This window comes from Anthonomus grandis, chromosome 18 (genome assembly GCF_022605725.1).
Source record: "Anthonomus grandis grandis chromosome 18, icAntGran1.3, whole genome shotgun sequence".
NCBI classification, from domain to species: Eukaryota; Metazoa; Arthropoda; class Insecta; order Coleoptera; family Curculionidae; genus Anthonomus; species Anthonomus grandis.
Genome location: NC_065563.1, coordinates 4,081,975 through 4,107,563, shown reverse-complemented (window position 1 = coordinate 4,107,563; position 25,589 = coordinate 4,081,975). Strand labels below are relative to the sequence as shown.

The window sequence follows — 25,589 nt, the reverse complement described above, 5'->3', positions numbered from 1 at the left end:
TAATTAAAAGAATACCTCATGAAACTGCTCTGAAAGTCCTCCCCTATTCGTTGCCGTCGTGGCCGTCCGTGGACCTCGGAGACGGGAGTCCCCCCCTTCCCCGCTACTCGATGCAATCCCTGCCAACCCCAAGGCATAACAACGCCTGCCTCCATTCCGGGGGTTCATCGGCACTCGCTGCTTCGCCAGAATAATCAGGAATGCTAGTCACACACTTAGTATAGTTCATGGTTGTCATATTGTAAATATTAATTGTAAGGAAAACTGAAAATAAATTGTTATTCATTCATTCAAAAAAAAAAAACATCTAAAAACAAGTAAACACAACACCGGCCCAAGACCGAGGAGCTGGGTGGGCGTGTCCTAGACCTGTAAATCCAACCAATCCCAGCCGCCCACCCAACCTATAAATATAACCAACGCTTCCTCATCCTAGTGTTGTAAAAATCCGGATTAATACAATATCCGGACAGTATTGATTCGGATGAATTGAAAATTCGGTTTTTTCATCCGGATTAATTCGTCCGCTCGATGTCTCGCCCGTTCGGCAAATTATGCCATGTTTCGGGCTCGATGCTCGACCGTCCGATAAACGTTTTTTATAGCTGTTTTTCGAATATATTTCGAAAAACATATACTTTTCGTTTTTACATACTAAACTAAAATAGCTAATTATGTATGTAATAAATCAAGTGTATTTTAAACGATGCAAAATATCAATACAAAAATGCTTTGTTTCCGATTGCCGGGTTATTTGTTCGGACGATTTAATTCGGATTCTCTTAGCCGGTGGAAGGTCGAACTTCGTGAGCCTCGTGCAAGCTCATAAAATTATTTCATGGTCGGTCGAACGGGTCGACGGGCGGCGTGTATCCGGACGATTTAGATATCCGGATTGATTCGGAATAATTTGATATTCGGATTGAACGGACGATTAATCCGGACTCTTCGCATCACTACATCACGCAGCGCATTATCCATCATGCATCATCCATCGACTCATCTACAGTCGTAACGTAAAGGGCCCCATAGACTTCGTTCAATTCGCGCGAATCGGCCCGTACGTACAAAATCGCGCAAACTAGGGTGGAACAGTTTAAAGCTCACACACACTACGAACAATTAGCACGGTTCAGTCAGTGGAATTAAAACGCAAGAATAATGATATCTCGAAAGTGTGTCCTAGCAGTGGCGGCAGTACTGGCAGTAAAAAAAAAGAAGAAAAATCGTACAAAGTGGTGCAAGAATTGGCTTTTAAAAAGGAAGACCTTTTCTCATATCAATCTATTAAACGAGTTATTATTAGAACCTGGAGATTGGCATAACTATTTGCGTATGGACGAGGCAACCTATTTGGAACTGTTGCAACTTGTAACGCCTTTAATAGCCAAACAAAATACACATTTAAGGGAAGCAATAAGTCCTCACGAAAGGCTTACAGCTACTTTGCGATTTATCGCTACTGGTAGAAGTTATGAAGATCTAAAGTTCTCAGTTATAATTTCGCCTCAATCACTGGGACAAATTATTCCGGAGACTTGTGCAGCAATATATTTAGTACTAAAAAAGGACTATTTCAGGGTAAGTAATATTTTTTATTAAATCACAAAATAACTACAACAAAAGTAATAATTCTTCAATAAAATAAAATATAACATTTTTTATCAAACATAATAGGTATAATAAAAACACATTAGAATTCGTTGAACTGACTATAATACGTGCTGGCGCTAGTATTTTGTAGCTGTGATTGTTGTTGAGAATTGAATGACGTAACTGGCAACATTTCGAAATAGTTACTCGTAGGAACGTTTGTAGATGTTGATGGATCTACAGAAGATGCATTATTCAAATTTAGACGAGTATTGCGATTTATATTACCAAGTTGTGCCTCAAACAGAATGTCGGTAATTAATTTTTCTGCTACTAGGCTAACTTCTTTAGGCAAGCCTCTTAGCTTGTTTGCGCCATTTTTTTCCAACAATATCGTATTCATCTTTTTCTTTCTTTGAGTCCAACTCCTGCTGCACTCGAAGCAACACTCTATCGCAAAGATTTCTTTGTTTAGGTTTTTTAAAAGTCCTTGTATTAGGGGTATATGTTTTAGATGAACTATCTCTGCTTTCATCAAGCGAATCATCGGTGGCTTGTGTCTCTAATGATACAGGCGATAGAAGTGGGGACTCATCGCTACCATGATCCTGTAATAATAAATAAATAAATAAATAAATAAACATACTAAATATATTTTTTTTAAATATTACAAACATTTTATTATATGATGAAAATATGATACCAATTTTTTTTTATTTCAGTTTCCGTCAAATGAAAGAGAATGGACATCAATAGCAAGGCAATTTGAGACTAGATGGAATTTTCTGAACTGCTTAGGAGCTGTCGATGGAAAGCATGTGCAGATCACGGCACCACAAGACAGCGGATCGTATTTTTATAATTATAAGGGTTTCCATAGCCTGGTGCTGTTAGCAATTGCTAATGCGAATTATGAGTTTATTTTTGTTGATTTTGGCACCAATGGAAGACTTTCTGACGGCGGAGTTATTGAGAACACAGTTTTTTTATCAAAAGCTAATTGAAAACACCTTGAAAATTCCACCGCCTTCGAGCCCCACAAATTCTGAAATGAAACTACCTTTTGTGTTTGTTGCAGATGAAGCCTTTACCTTGAGACCAGATTTTATGAAACCCTATGCTCAACGAGAATTAACGACACATCGCAGAGTGTTTAATTATAGATTATCCAGGTCTCGAAGAATAATCGAAAATGTCCTCGGTATTATGGCTGCACGTTTTCAAATTTTTCACAAAGCAATTAATGTTAAATTGGAAAACATAGAGAAGATTGTAATGGCATGTTGTATTTTACACAACTTTTTAAGACGGAAAATAGGCGATCATTATACGCCAGCAAGTAGCCTAGATGTAGATGATATTGAGAATGGTACAACCCAGTTAGGCCTAAGACCAGGGCCAAATACCTTAACAGACCTTCAAAAAAGTTTTTCGCGTCATGCATCGGAAAATTCAAAAGATGTACGAGAGTCTTTCATGCGTTACTTTAATAATGAAGGGGCTATACAATGGCAAAATAAATTTATTTAGATTTAAAAATAATGTTTACTAAACACTTAAGTAATTTAAAAAAATATGCCATTTATAATGTATGTTTAAAATATATTATGTTCTAATAATTATTATAGATATTTTTTCTGTTTATATTTAAACAGATTTTATCTCCTTATAATATTAATAATTAGAGGTAAAAACCGGATTTATAGGTATTTACAAAATACATATAACATAATTTAAGTGTTTTCTATAACATATACCTACTATATAGGTTTTTCTACATTATAATCCATATACAGGTATGTATATACTTTCAAACATAAAAAAATGGTCTCTCTTTAATTTTGATTACCACATTTATTTTATTATTTTTATGGAAATTTGACAACGGTTGACAAATTATAAAAATTACAAAGCATATCGGTAATTCCCCAAAGCCCAAAGCGTATAGGTAAATACGATTTGTACGTTTATCACTTATAATAATTATGAAGATGGAAAGGCTCGGGCTAAATCTGCTTGTCTAAAAAAATAATAGTAGATTATTTTTATGCATTTATAGCATTTTTAATTTACTTGATTAGTGAATCTTTTCGGCACGTCAAGTATAGTCCTTGCTCGGGTTTAATCACCGTGCCGACTGCCGAAAGTATCTTGTGATTCTACAGCACTTAGATCTTGTAAGGAAATACATGCATATAAAATCCATATTGCGCCTATTTTGCAGCGTGAAAAACAAAAAACATAATATATTATATTTTGCAGTTTTATACTACATATAAATCCGGTCGTTATAGGTGTTGAAGGTTTATTTTCTTACCTTGCCGTTCTCGCTACTACTATCATCCATGTTCGATATGCTATCTCGAGGCATTTCTTGGTCCTTTAAAAATAGCATCATATTAAAATACCATAGATGGGGTGTGTAAACCTCTTCTGCACCCGCGCCGCTTCTTTGAGATAATTTCATCTTTTTTAGCTCCCTACGGAAACTGCCTCGCAGAGAGTCTATTTTTTTATAACAGTTTCTCTTGACGCATTTTCGTCCACTTCTTTTAATTTATTTACTAACTCTTCATATGCTTTATTTTTCAATTGACGGTTGTGGTAATCTTTGGATTTAATTTTCCACAGGCATGGAAAGTCCCTATACATATTAATAAAATCACTTAAAAATTCCTTGGAAGTCATCGCAATAGTTGCTATCTATTTAGTGCGGCTATGTACTATGAACTGCGTGCCTGAAAGGAGGACGGAGCAGCCCACACACTGTTTGAGGAACGTACACTCTTGTCGGTACGTACAGAAAATCAACTGAAACAGATTTTACACGAACATTAAACCGCGCCGTTTTTCTCTCCACACACTGCCTACTTGGTACGTTCGTGCATGCCCGTACGGCCCGATTCGCGCGAATTGAACGAAGTCTATGGGGCCCTTAAGCGGCAAGTTGGTATAAGAGTGCAGCCTATACAGTGGCCCAGAAAAGTCATGGTACAATAGAGAATTACAATACAAATTATATTTATGAAATAAAAATCAATTTTTACTTTTATGTATTTATTTTTTCTAATGCCCTACATCATAACATAAACCTATTTCCATAATATATCTAACATACAATAAATAAAAAAATAAAATAAAATTTCTTACAAAAATTTAATCCACAAAAGTCAAGGTACATTTCAGACTATGGGCTAATAAAGTTCTGTCAATAACGCGTGGGAAAACCCTTCAGTTTAATAACCTCTTTTAAGCGATTTGGCATTGAATGAACTAGTTTTTTCGTCACATCGTTGGATATTTTTGGCCACTCTTCTAAAATTACCTGTTTTAAGTCTGATTTATTATGAATCACATGTTGCCGAATTTTTCTCCCCAAAACATCCCATAAATGTTCTATAGGATTAAGATCGGGACTTTAGGGAGGAGTTTCCAGCAGATGGGGAGTATTAAAAACCAACCACTGACGTACTGTATAAGCTTTGTGCTTAGGGTCGTTATCCTGTTGAAAGTAATAGTTCTCATGCAACCCTAATTTTTCAGCACTGGCACGTAAATTTTCTTTTAAAATATTTAAGTATACTTTTTGATCCATTGTTTCGTCGATAAAAACAATATTTCCTACACCTGAAGTTGCCATGCAACCCCAAACCATTACTCCACCTCCTCCATGTTTCACTGTTTTGATTGTATTTTTCGGATTAAGAGCTTCACCGGGTTTCCTCCACACCTTGACACGACCATCGGACCCAAAAATGTTAAATTTACTTTCATCTGACCAGATAACTTTATCCCAGAAATCAAGTTCAGTAGACTTGCACTTTTCAGCGAATTCCAGTCTCTTTTTTCTATTAATATCGCTAACATGGGGCTTCTTACGTGCACTACAGGATTTGTATCCACCCTGGTTAAGTTTCCGGCGAACAGTTTCTTCATGAACAGATACTCCAAAATAACTCTGATGATATTTGTATGGCACTTTTCTTTGGGCCCTTCTTAATTTCATTTAATATGTACCGGGATTCGCGCTCTGACAGCTTCCGAGGACGTCCTGTTCGCGTTTTATTTTCAATTCTGTTTTCATTTTGAAAACGATTTACTACTTTTTGTATAGTGGACCTGCTTCTTTTAATCACTTCTGCAATTTTGGTGTATGATTTTCCCTCTCTGTGCAAATTAATAATAATTTTCCGCTCACTGACACTTAATTCGGTTCTTCCCATGATTATCACTGTATTTACCAGTCAAAGTTAAGAAGAAATATTCTAGTGAATACTGAAAACGAATGCCAGAATAGTATTAGAGAAATGTTCTTATTAGCAAATAACAAAATAACAATAAATTTAAAAGATACTTGCATATTTTGATTTACACAAATTAAGAGTACCTTGACTTTTGTGGATTAAATTTTTATAGAAAATTTTATTTTATTTTTTTGTTTATTGTGTGTTAGATATATTATGCAAATAGGTTTATGTTATGATGTTGGGCATTGGAAAAAATAAATACATAAAAGTAAAAATTGATTTTTATTTCATATAAAAATTATAAATAAAATTTATATATAAATTGTCTATTGTACCATCACTTTTGTGGTCCACTGTATGTATCGTTTGGCTACGGCTTAGCCCCCTAGACTCGTCCTAGTGAGACCAATATAGCTGTTTTAATAATTATTATTTAATTCATTACTCGATTCATTACCTACATTATCAATAAACAAATATTGAAATTCCCTCGTACAAAATTTAGGTAGATCTTTGAAATTACTTAAAAAACCATAAATTAAAAATTCGTGAGTTAAATAACAAGATCGACGGAGCTTCTTTTAAAAAACATTTATTAAAATAAGGTTAACTAGGAGTACAAACGTATGGTGAACAATAATCCCGAACAGCGAGCTTTGACACGGAACTAATGCTAAACTTAACCTAACGACGATTGTATATATAGAGACAATTTACATAGTCAGCTATAATGACTATTCTAGGGATGTGACTCCTCCACCCTCAGATTTTTCAACGTCCTCGTTGATGATCTGCCGAAGCGTCTTCACTGGAATGGCCTTCAGGGAGCTGTATTTCTTCCACTGGTATAGTGCTATACATATACTAGATACTAATATGATACATACAACTAAAACTATAATATAGTGAGCCTCTTTTTGCGAGATAATTTCATCAAAATTAACAGGTTCTAAAAGATCATCTTGGATTTTTGCAGGGTTTTCCAAATGCTTCAATTGCAAATGAATAGAAAAGTTTGATGGTTGCAACCTAGTGGCATCTGGAAGTTGTTTTATAGATACGTTATTTATAGCCAAGGCATATTTGTGATGGTTAATAATTACATCGCACTGACTTTGTATAAGAGAGCAACCTACTATATTTAGTTTTTGGAACTGGAAACAGTTTTCGTAAACAATTTCTTCCTTCTTGGCACAGAACAGTAAGGACTTTTTGTAGGTTATCGTATGTACTTGATAGTTATTGAGAACAGTCACATATTGTCAGTTTTCTGGTAATTTACAGTTATTAATAAGAGGATTTGAACATAACCATTTTGAATTAATCTCTATACAGTTTTGGTACCAAAGGTCATTACAATAATATTTACTAGGACTAAATAACATTTTTGATTGATTATTTGGGATCGGATATACAAAATTTAGATTACATGCATTTTTCTCAAAAATTGGGATTTTAATTGCTAAAATTGCCATTTCGTCGAATATTAATAATCCAGTTTTACAAATAAGTGTTAATTCCGAGAGATGTTCAATGGACCATAGGGCATTTTCAGGATAGTGTAAACTTAAAAATTCCCAGATTTCCTTTATTTCATTTACTGTTAAAATCTCTAAATCAAGTGTTTTCAAATGTGCAAAAGAAAAAATTCTTGACAATTTTTCTAAAAAATTATTTAACGATGTTATTTGGATATATTGATCTTGAATGGACAATATTAGATTTATTTCATTATTAATTTTTGATAGTTCGCTTTGTATTGTTTTTGAATTTTCATTGATAGTTCTTATATTTTCTTGGAATTTATTCATGACGTTTCCTGCAAATGAACTCAGGTCATTGATTTTTTGCATGGCGTTAAGTTGATTATGCTTCAAAATTTCTACATTCTCCGTAATAGTTTGCAAATCGTCATTGTCAAGGTTTCCTGTGACGAATTTGATACCAGTACCAAGGAGGTTCATTAATCCTCGCTTCGCACGGTCACTTTTATACACATTAAATTTAGCATAATTATCAAAAGTGTTATTTAAAACTTTGTATAAATGGAAAAATTGTGTTTTCGTGAAATTATTATTTTGATTATTCACCATATGTTCTAAGATTAATACATTACTAAGAAAATGGGATAAGGTGTACTTAATACTAGATATGTTAAATGGTATATATGTAGTATGGTAATTATTAACAATAAGGGATGAAGCCACTTCTTCAATGTAATATTCGTTATTGGGTAGATTGTAGACCTGAAGGGCCTGGTATGGGCTCGTTACTATTTGAAGGATCAGGATCGGGAGTCTGAAAAGAATTGGGAGTTTTCCTAAGTCTCTTTAGCTTCCTTATGTGGGTATTTATTGGGTTTTTCTTAGAAATTCCCGTTATTTTATTTTTGCCGATAGCTGTAACTTTTTTTTAATATAGGGTGGATGTATTTTATTTCTAAGAGGATTTCTTTTATACACTATTTGGTCTATTTTTATGTTAGGGGGGTTATCTATATTTTTGTTTTGTTTTTGTGTATTGTGCTTTTGTTTGTCATGTGCATGTTTATAAATATGTTCATAAAAGGGCAATAATTCTTTTTTGCGTTTTTCGTTGTACTGCTCAAAAAGTGTTAAATCATTATTAAAGCTTGGTTCATTTATGTAGGGGCCATATAGAATTGAAAAGGGAGAATAGCCAGTTGTGGAATGTATACTTTGGTTGTAGATTAGTATAGCTGAAATCATAATGTTTTGGGGAGTTTCGTCTGGATTTTCCATTTTTAGTATTCTAAGTTTTTCTAAGAGAGTTGAATGTAATCTTTCAACGGGGCTATTGGAAGAAGAATTTGAGGGTGTTGTGTAGTGGGTTTCAATACCGAAGAGTTGGCAGAATTCTCCAAAAATGTTATTTTGAAATTCCTTGCCGCGGTCTGCAACTATTTTTTGTGGAGTGTTATGATGTGAAAAATAGTGTCTTAATTTGCTGAGAATTGTGACTGCATTTTTATCAGTTATATAATAGGCCTGTGCATATTTGGAAAATGAATCAATGATGGTAAGAAATTGGCAGTTTGAAAACTGAAAAATATCCAGGTAGATTGTTTTGAAGGGTTTTTCAGCAAGGAGTGGTCCTTCATAAGCAATCCTGTAGGGATGCCGCTCATATTTATTTTGGAGACAAATCTCACACCTATTTATGTAGTTGGTAATACAGTCCCTTAATTTTGGCCAGTAATATTTTTGTTTTAAGTTATTATAGGTTTCGTTGATGCCATTGTGATTTTTTCTGTGGTAGTTTGAAACTATTTCCTGTTGTTGTTCTGGATTTATGACGTCTGTTAAGTAAGTGTTTGACAGAATTAGTTTTGCTGATGGGTTAAGGGTTATAGAGACAAGTCGTTGAAACTCTACTCTTAGTTCTTCGTTAGCTATAAAAATCGTTGTCGTCACGTCTGGTTTAATAATTTCTTTAAAAATTTTTAGGATATGCTCTTGTCTATTTTGCTTTTCAATTAATATGTAGTGGTGTCTCTTGTTGAACGGTCTAGTAAGGGTGTGTTTGAAGGTATCTCCATAGTTTATTACGACACGATTGCTGGCATAATTTAGAGGTAGCTCTGATATTGGTAGGAATTTTCCGTGAGTATCGTTGTTTGAATGGACGGTGATATCACAATCATTATCAATTTCCTCTGCAATAGCAGGGGTTGGGGATTTGGGCGGGAAATTGTTATTAGGACTAATTATTTGCTTTTCAATGAGGTCATTATATCTTTCATTAAGGACAAAATCTGCTAGATCGAAATCTGCTAAGTTTGCAACTGTCTCGTCAGCATTAGGGGCATTGGACCGTATGTCATTGTCCTTGTCGGTTATCTCATGGGTGTTAAGTTCAATCCGGGATAAGGCGTCGGCAACTACATTTTCTTTGCCTTTTTTGTACTTAATTTCGAAGTTGTACTCCTCAAGTTGGAGTCTCCAGCGGATAAGGCGGCCATTTGGCTCTTTTATTTTAGAAAGCCAAACAAGGGGGTTATGGTCTGTTTCAATGGTGAATTTTACTCCGTATAAATAGCAGCGAAAATGTTTTACTGAATTCACAATAGCGAGGAGTTCGCGTTCTATGGTGGAGTAATTGCGCTCTGCGGAGTTCAATGTACGAGAAAAAAATGCAATTGGGTGGTCGTTTTGAGATAAAACGCTACCAATGGCGATATTTGAAGCGTCGGTCGTTAATTTAAAAGGTTTATTGTAATTTGGGTATTGAAGAACTGGGGAATTAGTAATGAGTTCCTTGCTTTTTAAGAATGCTTCAATATATTCTTGATTTCCAATGCATTTTTCGCTACCCTTTCTAAGACATTTCGTGATTGGAAATGTTACTTTAGCAAAATTTTTGATGAATCTCCGATAATATCCGACTAGTCCCATAAAAGGTTTAATTTCTTTTTGAGTTTTTGGCATGGGATATTTTTGAATTGCTTCAATTTTTGATGGATTGGGTTTTATTCCCTCGGCAGTGATTATGTGGCCTAAAAAGGAGACTTCTTTTGACAAAAACTGGGATTTATCAAGCTGTATTTTTAAGTTAACTTCTCTGAGTCTCTTAAAAATCTTTCGAATGTGGTCGATATGTTGAGTTAGGGATTTTGAAAATATTACGATGTCATCCATGTAAACAAAGCAGAATTTGTAAAGATAGTCACGTAGAACTTCATCCATCATTCTTTGAAATGTGGCCGGCGCATTTTTAAGACCGAATGGCATGCGTAAATATTCATAATGGCCGTTGTTTACCGTGAAGGCAGTTTTTTCAATAGAAGAAGGGTCCATTCCAATTTGATGAAACCCCTGAGCTAAATCTATAGTGGAAAAGTAAGCGCATTTTCCTAGGCTATCAAGGATTTCTTCGATTCTGGGAAGAGGGTATTTTTCTTCGCAGGTGACGTCGTTGAGTCGGCGAAAATCGAGTACCATTCTGAATTTTTTCGCACCCGAAGCATCTGCTTTTTTGGGAACTATCCACACTGGGGCGGAATATGGAGATATTGAAGGTTGGATTATTTTATTGTCAAGGAGTTTTTGAATTTGAGCTTGAATTTCCTTGTTCATGCTAGGGGGATGTCTGTATGACTTTACATATATGGGTCGATCAGACTTTGTTCGAATCACATGTTTCGTTTTGGTGGTACATGTAAGGTCACAGTCCTCGTGATAGAATATGTCCTTGTATTCATGGCAAAGTGGAAGGATTTGCGAAATTTCTAATGATGTTAGATGGTCAAGGTGAAGATGGTCTTTAGGATTAAATTTTTCTGGAGTAGTTTTAGGTGGGTTGATTAAATCAAATTGGTCTTGAGGAATTACTTTTAGGCGTTGGTGAAAATTAACATGAACATTGGGATTCGGGTTTGGGATTTTACATAGTCCATTTTCGACATTTATAAGACAGTCGGGGATCACATGCTCATTTATATTAAATGACGGCAAGATAGCTGTTCCTTTTTCATAATTGACTGGAATGACTAGATGTTGATTATTAATATTTGTAATTGGTCTATATAAAGGTTTATTGTAGGCTAAGGAGAATGGAATTTTGATGTTCTTGAGGGTAAGAGTTTTATTTTTGTAATCTATCAGGGCATTGAGTTCTCTCAGATCTTTTGTCCCAATAAGGGCATCAAAATCATTGTGCCAGTTTAAGACTCTCATTTTAAAAGATTTTTGAATACCTAGCTCTGATAAAAGTGGGATGTCTAAATTTTTGTTCTCCTTGTACGTATTTTTACATGATGTTACTTTAAAGGGCTCATAAAAAAAATTGTTTGGGAATTGCTGTGCCACCTTTGGAGATATTATGGAATCGGAGGCGCCTGAATCTATTAGGACAGTCATTTGTTTTTGAGGTAAATAAAAATAAGGTAATTCGATTTGCTGGGCTAAGTTATTTAAGTTGACTCTTGATTCGAGGCTGGGTATTGAAAATTTTCTTGATTATCAAGGTTTTCCTCTTCCTGGAAAGATTCGTAATTTTTGTCAGAATAAAAATCACATTGTTCCAGTTGGTTCTGTGTATTCCCATCTTCGGAATAGAAATAGGGTGTGGGCTGTTCGTAGGTCTCGATGTTGGATAATTCCTCAGAGATAAAGTTTTTTGGTCCAGTACGTTGGAAAAAATTGGTGTTTCTGGCTGATTGTGGTCTTTGTTGGTAGATACGGGAGGGCCCAGCTGTCGAGATTGACATTGGGATTGGAGCGTCTTGTTGCGGGGGTTTATAGGGAAGGTTGATTGGCTTGGATTGATTGCCAAAGACTTCAGCATTGGTAGGATAACGTCTTGGGATAGGTCGTGGTTGTACAAAAACTGGTTGGCTAGGGAAAGGTTGTGGAGCACGGGGTGAGACTGGGGCACGGGCTTGATGATTTACGCTGAAATGTTGGTTATGTGGGCCTGCATTTGTATTTCTATGAGTGGGATTGTAATTCGGATTTGGGAGGTTAGAATGATGGTTAGTAAAGCTTATTTGTGACTCTATAATATTAAAATTTACAACATGAGCATAAGCATCATTTAAGGTTTGAGGTTGTTTAAGCATTAACATCGTTTTTAGTGTTTGTGGTGAGTTTGCTGTAAGAATTAAAACTGATGTCGTTTCGGCTTGACTTAAAAGTAATAGTTTTGAAGCTTCATGTTCAACTTCGGCATTTATTTTGCAGATAATTCTTTGCATAAAACATTTTAATCTTTCAACAAACTCTAAAATCATTTCACCTTTATTTCTTTTAATATACTGTAATTGCTGTAATAAAATCAAATATGTCACGGGATCACCAAACTTTTTTCTTAATTCTGTTTTGATTGAAGGCCAGTCATTTAAATCTGGGCGTGACAATAAGAAACTTTGTGCACTATCAACTAACTTTGACCTAATCGCAGCTAATACAACTTTTCTTTGATCGTCAGAAGTTGCGGTAATGTAATACAAATCGTAAAATTCATCTATAGCTCTAATAAAGCTTTCTAGATGTTCCTGGTTTCCTGAGAACATCGGTAAAAGAGAAGTGAAAAATCTAATATTTTCCATTGTATTATTATTTAAATTTAATTTGTTTAATAATGAAATAAGTTCTTCTTGAACTTCAGAAGTTTCCTGTGTCACAGGTGTTAAAGTACTATCTAAATTAATTTCTTCTACGTCTGAGTTTTCTGAGCTATCTGAATCACTATCAGAATTAATAAAATTTAACCCTAAAGCAACCCTATTTTTTAACAAAATTTTTCTCAATCGAGCAGAAGCGTCAGACATTAAATGGCAATTTGGCAATTACTTACAGTGGTGACATGGTTTGATCCACAGAGTCTATACTGCAACAATTTTCCTCAAATGGTACCAATCTTATGCCTGGATAACGTCGAACTGGTCTAGATAGGATATGGTTTAACACACAGCTACGGTTATGTTTTACCAATGTCCGCAGAACTGCAATCTCTATATTTAGTTGGAGAAAAAAAATTCTGTCTATTTTCCACTAAAAATGTTGAAACACCTTTGCAGTTCAATGTTTTTGGTAGCGCATGAAGAATTAAAATTCACTTTCGCACAACGGAACTTCCGATAAAGGACGAAATTGCGCTATCCTGTTCGCAGCGCCAGTTAAATAACAAGATCGACGGAGCTTCTTTTAAAAAACATTTATTAAAATAAGGTTAACTAGGAGTACAAACGTATGGTGAACAATAATCCCGAACAGCGAGCTTTGACACGGAACTAATGCTAAACTTAACCTAACGACGATTGTATATATAGAGACAATTTACATAGTCAGCTATAATGACTATTCTAGGGATGTGACTCGTGATATAAATTTTAGTTACCTGTATTTGTACTTTGCTTAAAGCTCGTGGTTTTGCTAACTACCTCTGTATCCGTAGCATCCCCAATTGCAATTACCTAAAAATTTTATTGGTTGTATAAAATATTTCTGATAATAAGCAACATAAGATTTAAAACCTAATCATTTTGTAGATTTTTATTATCTTGTTATCGATAGTGTCAAATATATGAAGTCGAAAATGTTAAACTAAAAAACCTATAAATAAACATTTATTGCGTTTGTAGAAATAAATGTAGGTTTAAATTTTCCAAAATTTTAGTACGTAGGTATACGGCGTGTATTTACGAGTGTGTTTATTACTCTATCTTGTCATATGTATAAGTGATCACTGGTCGTGCGTAAATAGGAAACGCTTCGGATGACATAATTTATAAAACTCAAGAGCTTCTATAATACCTTCACAGTCGTTGGTCTTATTTACCTGTAATAAACGTGGTCTTTTGAACTTGGTAAGTAGATACTAATTAAGTACTTGAAAAAAATTAACTTTTACTTACTTTTTTATCTTCATCTCGAACTTGATGTATGGTTGTTTTCGCTTGGAGATCATCTACAACTAATTCTTGTTTCGAGCGTTGATACTCGTCAGAAGCTGCTGATATTAACTTCATTTCACCATCAATATTTTTCAGGTGAACTGTAACAAAATCATCTGCCCGCATCGGTAGTTTCTTGTCCGCAAAAATCCGTTTCAAATGATTAAAATAGCTCTCAACACAGGCCGATGAAGCTATTCTTGGAGCAAAAGGAAAATTTGTTTTCATTATTGATGTCCAAAGGGGAATACTTGCAGCCATTGAAATAACATCATGCACAAAAGCAGGTAAAACTTGCTGGTTGCCTCTATCCCCCTCTTCGTGTACATTCATTGTTACTTGTCGAGCCCATTTTGCAATATTTGTTACCCATTGCCTAAAGCAATTATCAATTGCGTCTTCATTTTCAAATAACATTTCTCCTATTTCTGTATTTAGATTTTCGATTTCGCTTTCTATAACAGTATCGATCGAGGATTCTATTGTTCCGCTAGCTATTCGCCTCTTTAACCAATTTTTTTTTAGTTGACAGGTCGTTGGTTGTCCTGCTATGTTTACACCTTCTGTATCTGAATATGCTACCACAAAAATAGCTTCAAGAACGTCTTTTAATGATTCTATTGTCTCACATTGTATAGCTTGTCCTATAGCCTTTAAATAAAATTTTCTAGTGAGACGGTGCTGATTTTTTAAACTTGTTTTCGTTCAAAATGATTTTACTATATGAGCAACGTCACTTCTTATGTAGCAATTTGGATTGTTGTCAGATTTTTTTATTAATACATAAAAACAGGCGTTAACATATGAGTTAAAGTCTTTAAATTGGGTAAATGTTTTAATGCATGAGTAAATCAGAGCAAGTGACATATCGGTTACAACTTCAGACGGTAAGCACTGAGCATCTTTAATCCAAAAATTGAGCCAAGTGGTAATAGAAATGTTATTATGGCTTTCACTTAACATAGATCCCACACAATACTGCTTCTGTATGGTTGGATCCCTAACTACAATGTTATAAAGAAATATGTACTTAGATTTTACACCGTTTGGGTATTTAATTATCTTCACAATACCTCCAGTTGCATCAATTTGAATTTTGCAGTAATGGTTTTTAGCAAACTCCCGAAACACATAGATTTGTGAACTATTCTAGTAGTAAACGAAAAACGGTGAATAGCCAATATTTTTAATTGCTCCGGAACAAAATTGTTCATTCCTTAATTTAAATAGGGACACTATAACATCTAAAGAGAATGAGCAATTTATTTCAGGTACTGTTTTATTATTTCTGCGATAAAAAATATGAGACCATTCATGTTTTTTGAAAGTGGAATACATTCTTGTATTACTTTTGTGTTTTGATTTTAATTTTGAAATATCTCTTCGTTTGTATTCTGTTTGATCTTCTAAATTTTTGAGTTCTTCTGTTGTGAAATTGCAGGAAAACTGAAATTGACCGGTCTGGTCCTCGGCATCTGTCCAAATCGAATTGCTGTTCGAGCTCACACTAGAAATGTCAGCGGTGGATAAATAGTCATTTTCATTTTCTTCAATTCCAAGAAAATTCCATAAATTGTAATAATTTTTTATTAATGCAGTGTATATTCCTAAAGCGCTAATGCTACAGCCATTTTTACCGATTTCTAGAGATAATTCAATCCATGCATTAGAGCTTTTTGGAGCAAATTTCTGATTTTCTACAGAATAAAATAAGTCACGATTGAAAGTTAATATTGTGTCTTTTATTATTTTAATTTCAGATTCTTGCCTTTTTCGCACCATTTCTGTAATGTAAAAAGATATTGTTTTTTGAGTAGGTACTGCATTATATTGGGTGCCAACGAATCCTATTAGGCAAATTAATGTAACTAATTATACAGAGTGTTTCAAAAACTATATATACGCCATTGTCCGGACTGAAGTTACTTATATGCAAACGAAGAAAAAATGCAAATAAACATAGTTTCAAATGCTTTTTTTCCGAGGTACAATACGTTAAAGTTTCATAAAATATATTGTTTTGGCATTTTTTCGTTCATTGCGTAGTTTTCTAGGAAAAAGATTAATTGTTCGATTACACACGCTCCTCAGCTATCAGACAAAATGTAAAATATGCGTTAAAATTTCCAAAATGTTACCTACGGTATACTTGGAGAAAATGTTTGTTTTTTCCAGGTATACCGTATCAGTACCAGGTATACCGCGGTTTTGAATTAAATCCGCCCATTATAATTTCCAGAGTGATTCTAGTTTGCTTGAAGTTATTAAAACTTTGAAAACTGTAAATCATACAGTACGCATTTTTTTAAAAAGTTTTGTTAGCCTTTTTTTATATTTTTACCGTAGTAAAAATAAATTTCAAAAATATGACGCTCTTGTCAAGTTTTGTCTTATAGCTAAAAGGCGCGCAATCGAACACTTTTAATTTTTTTTCTTGAAAATTACGCAATTAAGGGAAAATTAACAGTAAATAAAATAGTTAAATTTTTAATTGTTTAATTAAATAAAGACATCAATCTTGCCAAAAAATAGTTCTGTGCGGTGATTTATACCAAAACTTCCGGTTTATCCGGGAACTATTTTAACTTTCTTATTTTAAATCGGCCCTTCCTTTATATATCAAATCTCATTTTGATAATCCTAATATTCTATAGAAGTTGACTAGTCTAATAGATTCGTTGACGCTCTGTATTGTTTTACTTATTATTAAATACCTAATCTGTGATAATATATTATGCTTACAATACAAAAAAATACTGTATAAAATGGTTATGACACTCAACTGGCTCAACTGACGTTATTAGAAAATTAGAATCCCCACAAAAAAGGTCTCATTAAAAATATATGTATATGTTATGGTTAGTATTATATTATAATATAAGTATTTACTTGGTTAATTTATAAACTAACCAACATTTTTTTTGGGTAGTTTATAAACTAACCAATATTCCTAGCTATTTTAGTTTTAGTAGAAAATATAGAATTGATTAAATGCTGATGAATTTTTTTAAAATATTTTTAAATTAAAACAACCCCAATTTATTATTGTCCAACTCACCCTTCATACACTTTTAAACAATTTTTTTAAAGGTGTTAAAAAAAAATTAATAATAGTGTTAATCAATGTAGTTTAATTAAATATTTAATATGATTATTATAGAATATGTACCTACTTAAATGTACTAGTAATATCAACTTTCCACAAAAATAGTGTTTTGCGCGAAACACGCACTTTTACGCAACCACTTGTGCGCCACTTGTAGTATTGCGTTAGGTGAGTTAAATAAAAAAACCTGGCCGATTTTACGTTATTTAATTAAAAAGAACCCAGCGCTCCGTTTAGCCTTAAAGTCTAATCTATGTATAAAATATTAAAACAAACACACAAAATGGTTCTACGTGACAAAATCGACCGCGGTATCCTTTTGCCTACACAATAGTTCTTAGATAATACATAACTATCATTCATAAAGAAAGAAAAATAAACTGAGTCTCGCCGCGGACCTTTCGATTGCTTAGCCTGAATTTCTTCTGGTCTCTTTAAATTACACCGATAAAATAATAATTGAGTTAATAATTCGAACAAATAGCTAATATTATTGGTTAGTTTATAAAATAACCAAGTAAGCACAAGCACCATAACATGTACATAAGTGTTTTTAACACTATATGTTTTTTGATTTGACTATTTTATTTTCGAATTTTTTAATTACCCCAACAAGTCAATACATACGTAAAAAAGAACAATACAAATTTATAAAGGGAATAGTAAACATGGCTCTAAATTTTTAGTGAAACGTTTTTTGGAGGCAATTAAATTTCCTACAAAAATTAGAACAGATATAAAATTTACCACAATGGTTTGGCAGTTTTCACGAAAAAATAAGATTAGGGACAAAAAAATCGTAAATAATCATAACATAGTGATATTTTTTTCGTCATTCTTAATGACGAATAACATTCGCAATGCTTTTCATTACAAAAAAAAATATTCAATTTTCTTGGCCCAGTCTTACTGCCTTTGACTACTTCACATGTTTGTCCTATTAGCGGATACCAGCTAGTTTGGTATTAATACACTTACCTCTTAGATAAACAGAATCAAAAGCAAAATGACCAACTCAACCAATACTCAACTAAACACAACAAAAATTACGTAGGTATGTACTAAGTACAACTTCACTTTTTCAGTTAATGAGTGTAAATGTAAATAAAGAAAGCCTAAAGCAAATCAGAGGAGCACTGGGAATCCCAGCGTCTTGACTGACATTTAGGGAGACCGATCACAGGGCTTCGGCGTGTTGCGGGTTTCGTGTATTCCGTATATCGTATTTCTCTGTCCCTACAAAGTAAGTTGTCATACATATCGCTTTAACTGACTATTGGTTAGTTCAAATTAAGGATTGAGATTGAGAGATGATGAGAATGATAAGATTGAAAAAGATAAATATAATAAAATTAAGCAATAATTTATAAGAATTAATAAAAATTAGCAAATTGGCGGCTTAAATACCAACGTATATACTTAATAATCAACAAATTATACTGTTAATTATATTTTTGATTCTAGATTGATTTTTTTCTTGATTTTTTCAGAGGACACTATTTTAATTAAATTTTCTTTAAAGTGAAAATTCTGAACAATAATATAGGTAGTTTTGTTTGCAAGGTTATATTTTTAACAGATATTCGTTTTTGATAGACCTGCCTATATCTGCCAATTAAAAAGCTAATATATGGTTTTTTTAATTTCTTAACGTCATTTTGTTAAGCATCAAATTATTATTAATTAGAATTTGGGCCATCCTGTACATAATTTGTAAAATAATAAATTAACCAAGGTCATCGAGTAAGAAAAACAATATTGTCAAAAAAGTATTTAGGTTATAAATCAAATAAGGAAGGCAAAATTTAAAAAAACATCTGTTGATTTAAATTCAACTGAGAATAAGCCACCGCGTCATCAGCGGCAACGAGCTCGTTGATTCCCCATCTCGCTTTTACACCACCCAATCGCTTTTTGCATCTCAAGAAATATAGGGTAGGGTTGCCTATATTGGACCGGCTCCTAAATTGGACCTTTGAAGATTTGAGCAAACCGACAACAAGTGGCGCCATCTGTCAATGCCAACTAAAACTACACCTCGAAAACTGTTCAACACGTGTGCGTCTGTAAACAACGGTTGAGGAAATATTAGTGTTTTCGTGATTTTTTAACTTCCGATACAAATATACTAGTACTTACCGTTCAAGTAAGTAATCACAACATTTATAATATCATTATTTCTCAAGATTCATTAAAGAGGCCATAGTTTAGGGGTTATTTTAGTGACCTAACCTCCAAATTGGTAAAATCCGTTGTGGGTGAAATTTGTTATTGTTTAGTTTTGAGAACGAGGTTCCTAAATTGGACAGCAATTGACTTGTAAATTGGACCGGTCCAATTTAGGCAACCACTTCCATTTACTTAGTTCTTAATATTTTTTTCAGAATGTCATCACGTGGTAAATACGGCAAGTGGAGCACAGAAGATTTAAGCAGTGCTATTTCCGCTTTTCGTAATGGTTCTTATGGGCTTAATGAATGTGCAAGGTTGTTTAAAGTACCTAAAGCTACACTAAAAAGACACCTCGAAGAGAAAAACAAACGGGCAAATAATTCAATTAAAAAAATGGGCAGGTTTAGTGTATTTAATGAAGAAGTTGAAGCAGAATTGGCTAGGCGTATTTTGATTTTCGAAGAGCGAATGTTCGGGATGGGCATACGAGACGTCCGCAAACTGGCATTTGAATTGGCAACAAGAAACAATTTGAAACACAATTTCAACACAGATAAACGTATGGCAGGCAAAAAGTGGTATTATGGTTTCATGTCAAGACATAAAGAAATATCGTTACGGCAGCCGGAGAAAACATCAATGGCAAGGGCTGCAGGATTTAGCAAAGTACGAGTTAATAAATTCTAAGAACTTTTTAAAAAAATCTGTGAAGAGGATAAATTGACCGCCACACGCATATTCAACGTCGACGAGACAGGCTGCTCAACCGTACAACGGCAATGTCAGAAAATATTAGCCAAGAAGGGAAAACATCAAATTGGGAGCATTTCTAGTGGAGAGAGGGGGGCAAATACTACTGTGGTTTGTTGTGCAAGTGCAGCAGGGCAGTTTGTACCACCCATGATAATTTTTAAGAAGAAACGTTTTCAAGAGGAACTTTCATTAGGTGCTCCGCCTGGCAGCATTGTCACTATTAGCGATACTGGATATATCAGTAGCGATCTTTTTGTGACATGGCTTAAACATTTCATTGAAACAGTTAAGCCAAGCCCTGAGGCCCCTGTTTTGTTATTGTTGGACGGCCACAGCACCCACAGCAAAAACCTAAAAGCTCTACAAATTGCCAGGGATAATGGAATTAGATTGTTGCAGTTACCAAGTCATACAACACACAGACTCCAACCGTTGGATATTGGATTCTTCAGACCCTTTCAAAATGTTTATGGACAATGCATTCAAAAATGGTTGCGAAATAACGTGGGTTGAACTGTATCAATGTTTCAGGTTTCCGGGATAATTGAGAGGCTTATGGGCTCGCTGCAACAGTGAAAAACGCACAGAACGCTTTTCGTGCTAGTGGCATTTGGCCCATAGATGAAAATGTTTTTAAAGAATCTGATTTTGCAGCTTCAATGATGTTTGACAGTGCATCAAACTCTAACCATGAATCCCAACAGGAGGCATCCTCTTCTGAATAAGATAATATTCCATTGGCGCAAGTCGTTAGGTCGCAAGTATTACGAACGAAGAGAGCAGCATCAACTTCCCTAAATATTTCAGTCCAGGATATTTCGCCGTTACCTATAAAAAAATCAAAATCATCAAAAGTTTGCCGCACCCAGGACGCAGTTGAATTGACTAGTTCCCCGTACAAAAACGAACTTGAAGCAAGAGCTAAGACATCTAAAGCAAAATCGGTTAAAACTACTTTAAAATTTTCAAAAATTAATGATAAAAAAAAGGTAGCAAAATTAGGTGGAGCTAAATCGGACAGCTGGTATTGTGAAATATGCGAGTCTGAATCAGTCGAAGAAATGATCCAGTGTCTTAAATGTAAAATTTGGTTTCATGCAAAATGTGTCAATGTATCGCTAAAAACTAAGATATTTTATTGTTCAAACTGTAAAACTTAAGATTATGATTTTTAATATTACATAATAATAAAGATTTTTTACATTTAGGTTAAGTTTATCAGTTAAAAAACGTTGAATATTAGTTTATGTTATGCTAATATATATCTTTTTTCGCGTTCCTCATGTTTAAATATAGGTTTTAACATCGGTCCAATTGAGGGCGCTAATGGTCCAATTAAGGATACCGGTATCCCAAATTGGACTTTTGTTTATATTTTTTTCATTTGAAAAATTAAATATTATAAAGTACCATGTATCTATTATTTGTGAATTTTTGGAATATAAACAGTACTTAGTAAATGATTTTTATAATAAAATTTTGAAATATTTATTAACATGTGTAATACAATAGATGTTTGAAAAGTGGTCCAAATTAGGATACCTTACCCTACACTTTTCTTTTTTATATGACGCGCGTGGCTTCTTCTCAGTTGAATTTATCTTCTACAATAAATACACAAAATAAAACATACACGTCTCAATCGTATCTCAAGACGAACAGCGTCGATCGATATAGCCAATTAACCCTACCCGAACCCTCTCCCCCCTCCTGCTAAAAATGTTCAAATATTCTGTAATTCATAGTTTGGAGAATGGTGTCCATGTTCTGGGGTGTATTTTATAGGTATTTTAAGTTAAGCAAATATAGTAGAAAATAAAGGTCTTATTTCACCAGAAATTCCTTTTATTATGACGACCGGTTTCGCGATTACAATATCATCGCATCATCAGGTCGAGGACTAAAAGTAAAAGACAAAATCTACATAGATACTACGCTTATCAAAAATTGGTAAATACTGAATAAAAGCGAATTTTAAAGCGTACCAACATTGTTAAAAACGAGATTTGTCAAAACAAAAGCACATATAGAACGGTACAGGTAAAATTAAACGAATAAATCTTATCATAAGATATCAAATAATATACTTAGGTTTAAAACAATAACATCTAAAAAGCACCGTTACCACACAATAGACAAAACGATTTAAAAACTATGATAACCGCCATTCAAACTAATTTGATCAACGGAGTCATCTATATCTAGTTTTCATAATTAAGAAAGAACGTTACAAAGAAATCTATATATTATATCATATAACCGAATGGGTACTAGATAGCGGTACCCACAGTAACCTTAAAATATTTTTTAAAACAGTTAAACAGATGTCTCCACCAGTTTATATTAAGAAAACAACTGGGTTTTTTATTAAAATAAATTAACCGGAAAGGGAGGAAAGAGTTATTCAAATAAAATATTAATTAAATTAGTTTCAGGAATGTTAATCTGAATATTAACATTCTGTAATTCACTAGGGGAGGAGGTGCTAGCTTTCTAAGTTGGGTGCTAGGTAGCCCTCAGCTAGGCTATCGGGTGCTAAAATGTTGGGGAAATACCACAAACGGGGGGGGCTCGCGTTACATTTGCCACTTCCGGTAAAAATATGCTATAATTCGCTGGGGGGTGCGGTGCTAGCTCTGCAAGTTGGGTGCTAGGTAGTGCTAGGTAAGAGCTATCGGGTGCTACAATTTTGGGGAAATACCACAAACGGGGGGGGCTCGCGTTACATTAGCTAATGTACTCGCGTTACATTAGCCCCCCCCGGTAAAAATATTCTATAATTCGCTGGGGGGTGTGGTGCTAGCTCTGTAAGTTGGGTGCTAGGTAGTGCTAGGTGAGAGCTATAGGGTGCTAAAAAAATAATGCTCTTGAACAACTGGGGGGAGGGCTACTGTAACGGACCCTCGCAACTTCTTGAATATTATGAAATTTAACACATCGATTAGAGTTAATGAGGACCTTATCTGTATAGTTTTTGGTTATTCTCAGCACACGGGAAGTATTTTTTTTAACGCTCAAAGTTTCAGACATTTGCGATATTCAAGCCCTTCTGACAGTTTAACGGTATCTTTCCGGAAATAGTGACTTACAGAAGATGTGTGCGCCTTATCGAGAGCTACAATTTTTATTTAGGACTTTTTTTGAAAAAATTTTTTGTTTAGGAGAAAAATCAAAAAAACCTTAAAACATTGACTTTTTTTAGTTTTTTCTCTGTGAAATTTTTATGGTGCAAAATTTAAAAAAAAAATTATTTAGAATTAATAAACCTGCGTTCTTTCCGAATAAAACGGTGTATTAAGTTTAACGCCATCGTTTATACAGGGTGAGCAGCGCTCAGTTGAAAATACCCTTTTTCACACTTTTTTTTTTTCAAATATTAATAACTTTTTAGTGGAGGCTCATTCAATTGGAGCATTTAAAGAACCTTTTAAAACCAATTTTTTGATACACTCTACAATCATCTACGTAGAGCAGTTTTTGATATACACTATTTTTTGACTTTGACGCCTAATACCGGAATGGCTATGCCACCTACGAATACCATTTTTGCCCTCAAACACGCGGAATTTATCTGGCTATAATCCACTAAATACCGTTTTGTTTCGAATATCACCATTTTCCAAGAAAATGCAATTTTCCATGAAAGGTCCCAAAATATGGGTCAGCTGAATATTGGTACCCCACCAGGCCCGATGATCAGGGTATAAAAACTAATGTGGTCTAGGACCCAACAAGTGCGCGTCACCCAGGCAATGAAACTTGCGCTTTTCGCCCGTTTCCTTTCGAAAATAAGACCCTTTTTATAATTAAAATTTAACTACTAAAACCGATTGGAATCGGTTCAGAATTGATGTTACTGATCCTAAGGCTTTATACTACAGGGTGTCCATTTATAAACTGACACATTTTAACAGCTTATAAGTCGAGAACGAAAAATGACAACAATGTGCGGTTTTCATAGAACTTCATCAATATTTTTAAAGTTTTTTTTGACAGTGTTGCCAAGTTTCAAAATTTACCTGAAATAGGAGGAAAAAAATTGATGATTTTCAAAGGCCGATTTCTCAAAATTTTTTAATGTAACACCCTGTACTTTTTAATTTCTCATGAAAGCCTGTTAAATCCCCTTTCCGAAAATGTATAAATTGTCTGAAATTCATTTTTTTTTACAGAGCCAATTTTAGTAAGTGACACCATTTTGAAAATTTTCCTACAATAAATACCTATTAAATACCATTCTCGGTATCAAGTGACAACAATAACAATTGAAGCTTGTCAAGGAGGCTGTGAGTTGCACAATTTGTTTTGTGAGCTTCAACTACTGTCAAATCTTTTTAACGTCATCCATTGGGCATCCCCAATAATTTGATTTCTATATGTATTTTTGCATTTTTTAAAGATTTTGAAAGGTTTAAATATGTTTACCACCCGGGAAAAGGCACGTTGAGTGTTATTATTTAGTGAATGCAAATCAGTTACGCAGACGAGAAGAAGATTTAGGCTGATTTTTGAAAGGGCTCCACCTTCACGCAATTCTATACTTCATTAGGTACGCCAATTTTCCCAGGAGGGAACAGTTAAAAGAAAAGTTAGAACAAACCTAAATGCACAAGATAATCTGTTGGATGATATTTTTCTGGTAAAAGATGTGTTGTCCTTAAACAATAACCAAATATCTATTAGGAAGATAGCTCAAACGACAAATCTGTCACAAAGTAAAGTACATAAAATTCTAAAAATAACTAAGTTAGTTAGTTAAGTTTATACCCTACAAAATTCAAACTTTCCAAAAAATAGAAAATCGCACCCTTGAAAAAAGATATTTAAAGTGCGAAACACTACTAGATCTTTTTAGAAATGAGCCGGATACCAATTTAATAATGTCTGATGAGGCAACATTTCACATCAGTAGTCGAATAAATAAGCATAACTTCCGAGTCCAGTCTACTTCGAGCAAGACGGTGCACCACCACACTTCTCCAGGGTCACAAGGGATTCCTTAGATATTACTTTTGGAAAGAGATGGATAGGGCGAGCAAGTCCAATCGAGTGGGCACCTTATTCTCCCGATCTAACCATTACAGATTTTTGTATATGGGGATATGTAAAAGACCGTTGCTACAATCCAACACTAAGAAATTTGCGCGGATGAACTGCGCAACAACATAGTAAACGTTTTCAACCAAATTACATCGCGAATGCTACAAAACGCCTTCGGCAACTTATTTCTCTGTCTACATTAATTTGTGTTAATGTAGCAAAATGGGGGTCATATTCATCAGCTAATTTATTAGTTATAAAT

The 25,589-nt window shown here is 34.1% G+C and overlaps 1 pseudogene; it reads left to right on the top strand.

Moving 5' to 3' along the window:
- Positions 1-1,257: 1,257 nt before the first annotated feature.
- Positions 1,258-25,589, top strand: part of LOC126747066 (putative nuclease HARBI1) — a 60,573-nt pseudogene continuing 36,241 nt past the window's right edge.